We start from the raw sequence: 3,890 nt of genomic DNA, 5'->3' as shown, positions 1-3,890 counted from the left end.
ATTCAAAGAAAAGAAATTATAGGCTTAATTCGGTAAAGAGTCACCCCGCCTCGAGACTTCTAGTGACTTTTCCTCCCGCTGCATTGCCCCCTCAAGAACACTTGATGGCTCAGGCTGGCAGTTTAATTATTGGGGTCTTATCTGCTGAATAAAAGGGACGAGCTCCATGGCGACTCCCACTGACTCAACGCCCGAGCTCGCAACCGCAGCTGTGAAAAAATGACAGAGGGCTTCACCTTGGAAGACAATAATCTTCTCCCGCTGCTTCGTTGCCAGTTGCCGGCTTTGTTTTCTCTTCAACAAAACCCCTTGGCATCGTACGGCACCCTTTGCGATACCGCCACCACAAACACAGCAAGGGAAGGGTCAAACCAGGCCATTGTGGGTTGGGGTGGGGGGGGAAGAGATAAGCACAGAAAAGATGAATCAGTGTAGCACGTGAATCCCTGAATCGGGACTGAGAAAACGCCAGTGCTGTATTCAAAGAATGGGTGATATCCAGGCAAATGAATCGTATAGTGGCTTCATGGAGGGTGGGTTGCTCACCATTCACCCAATTTTATGTTGCCTGACTCTATTTGGTCTTGGCTTAGTAGAGCTGTCAACCTGTAAAGCGTTTCCATGACTATTATCAAGTTGGCATGAAAAAGGGAGGGAGGATTCCATGCATACCTTCAACCAGAGTCGGATCTCAAATTTCTACAGCCGGTGTGTGAGGTGCAAAGTTCGCAGCTTGCTGCAGCACCTTGTTGGTGGATATGATTTATGACACAGACTGAAGGGAGGGGATACGCAGGGGTAAAGTGCAGAGACCATTAACCGGAAATCGGTTTCGGCTCTGCAGAAGAACATGCCAAAAAGTTGACCCTAATAAATGACTGGATTTCTTTTGAACTTTGTCTCGAGGCTCCTAAAATAATTAGGTCATGTTTTGGAAACCTCACAAGAGCATTGGAAACCCCCGCTCCAAATGATTTGATAATTTGGTAGGAGGGGGAGGACTATAAAGATACATATTGATTTGACTTGACTTATACAATAGAATAGAATAACAGAGTTGGAAGGGATCTTGGAGCCGAGGTGGGTTCCTACCGGTTTGGACTGGTTCGGCTGAGTAGGTAACTCGGCTGGCCATGCCCCCGAACCTGTTCTATGGGCAGTGGCGTAGATGGCGCCATCTTGTTTTTTATCTACTGCGCACGCATGCGTATCGTGCATCAAGTGGCACATGCCTGAAGAGTGTCCCTGTGCAAACTGGCAGTAGAAGAATCTGGAACCCACCCCTGCCTTGGAGGTCTTCTAGTCCAACCCCCTGCTTAGGTAGGAAACCCTACACGACTTCAGACAAACGGTTATCCAATATCTTATTAAAAACTTCCAGTGTTGGAGCATTCACAACTTCTGGAGGCAAGTTGTTCCACTTTATTGATTGTTCTCACTGTGAGGAAATTCCTTTGTTCTAGGTAGCTTCTCTCCTTAATTAGTTTCCACCCATTGCTTCTTGTTCTACCCTCAAGAGACTAGCTTGACTCCCTCTTCTTTGTGGCAGCCCATGATATATTGAAACACTGCTATCATGTCACCCTAGTCCTTCTTTTCATTAAACTAGACATAGCCAATTCCAGCAACGGTTCTTCATATGTTTTAGCCTCCAGTCCCCTAATTATTTTTGTTGCTCTTCTCTGCTTCTCTGCTAAACTTGACTTGACTTGGTTTATATGCAATCCATCTCACTGAGACGCTAGGCATCTTACAATATGATAAAAAGGGTTTTAGACAGTTAAAAATAAGCAAGAATAAAAGTAAAAGTCTAAAAACCAAAAAGACAGGAAGATATGGGAGTGGGGATATTTAAGAAGTGGCTCCTAAATCCCCCACATATTTATTGCTGTTGAGCCAGGTACCACTTATTCTTGAGAGCCGAGGTGGCGCAGTGGTTAGGGTGCAGTACTGCAGGCCACTTCAGCTGACTGTTATCTGCAGTTAAGCGGTTCTAATCTCACCGGCTCAAGGTTGACTCAGCCTTCCATCCTTCCGAGGTGGGTGAAATGAGGATCCAGATTGTTGTTGGGAGCAATATGCTGACTCTGTAAACTGCTTAGAGAGGGCTGAAAGCCCTATGAAGCAGTATATAAATCTAACTGCTATTGCTATTGCTATACCTGGGTTCCAGAATGTCTGTGTTATTTTAAAACATGGAGAAAGCTACATCCTTTCCCAACTTCTGTTTTTTCTTGCCTAAGTGTAAAGCCAGGGGTGAAATTCAGCAGGTTCTGACAGGTTCTGGAGAACCGGTTGCAGAAATTTTGTGTAGTTCGGAGAACCGGCAAATACCACCTCTGCCTGGCCCCAGAGTAGGGACGGAATGGGGATTTTGCAGTATCCTTCCCCTGCTACGGTCACCAAGCCACACCATAGAACTAGTAGTAAAAAAAAATGAATTTCACCACTGTGTAAAACCTTATTTTTCTCAACATTAAATTTCATTCGGGTCCTGTGTTCAAGACTATGAAGATCCTTCTAGAGCCCATTTTCTGGGGTATTCCTACCAGCTTAGTGTAATTTACAAATTTGATGAGAGCCGAGGTGCAGTGGTTAGGATGCAGTACTGCAGGCCACTTCAGCTGACTGTTACCTGCAGTTCAGCGGTTCTAATCTCACCGGCTCAAGGTTGACTCAGCCTTCCATCCTTCCGAGGTGGATGAAATGAGGACCCAGACTGTGGGGGCGATATGCTGACTCTGTAAACTGCCTAGAGAGGGCGGAAAGCCCTATGAAGCTGTATATAAGTCTAACTGCTATTGCTATTGCTATTACTTTCCCTAAATCATCGATGAAGATATTAAAGAGTATTAGGTCTAAGATAGAGCCTTGGGTACCCACTGCATACTTCCTCCATGTAGCTGCTGTTCCATTGAAGGTTACACGTTGAGTGCAGTTGTTGTTGTTGTTGTTGTTGTTAGTTGCAAAGTCGTGTCCGACCCATTGCCCTCCATGGACAATGTTCCTCCAGGCCTTCCTATTTTCTACCATCCTCAGGAGTCCATTTAAGCTCATGCCTACTGCTTCGGTGATTCCATCCAGCCACCTCATCCTCTGTCGTCCCCTTCTTCTTCTTTTGCCCTCCATCTTTCCCATCATCAGGCTCTTCTCCAGGGAGTCCTTCTTCCTTCTCATTAGGTGGCCAAAGTCTTTGACTTTCCTCTTCAGGATCTGGCCTTCTAAAGAGCAGTCAGGGTTGATCTCTTCTAGGACCAGTTGGATGGCCTTGCAGTCCAAGGGACTCGCAGGAGTCTTCTCCAGCACCAGAGTTCAAAGGCCTCCATTCTTTGGCGCTCAGCCTTCCTTATGGTCCAACTTTCACAGCCATGAATTGCAACTGGGAAAACCACAGCTTTGAGTGAAGTTGATCAGTCACAAAGCCATCTGGTGCTCAAGCTATCTATCCCAGATTTTTCTTATCTTCCCAAGAAGTATAAATCGGCTGGCTTGTGGTGCTCCTCTCCACTTTCAATAGCTGATCATATATTTAGCCATTAGAAAATGTGCCAAGAACTGAATAGAGTCTTATATTTCATGTGTTTAATCTTGAATATTGAAATGACAGTTTTTAAGTGCGATTGCATTAAGAACTACACATTAGTGCATTGCGTCAGGTTCTAGCCAAGATCTTAACAACCTGCCTGTGTTCTAGGCATTCTGCCCATTTCTATATCTTAGGTAGGAGACATTTTCTGGATTAGGGAACTGATTTAAAGCGACAGCATTTGTTTTTCTCCTTTGCGAAAAAGTTTTCCTTCTTTCTTTTTCTTCTCAGACTAGATGAGGCACCTCGTTCTCCCGCCTCCTCCTGTAGAGGGCACTTTTTAAGAGGCTTTTTTAAACAGTTA

The sequence above is a fragment of the Thamnophis sirtalis genome, unplaced genomic scaffold (assembly GCF_051295495.1).
Source record: "Thamnophis sirtalis isolate CommonGarterSnake01/CBP01778 unplaced genomic scaffold, rThaSir2_p1.2 scaffold_2, whole genome shotgun sequence".
NCBI lineage: Eukaryota > Metazoa > Chordata > Lepidosauria > Squamata > Natricidae > Thamnophis > Thamnophis sirtalis.
Note: the sequence above shows the minus strand (reverse complement) of the source record.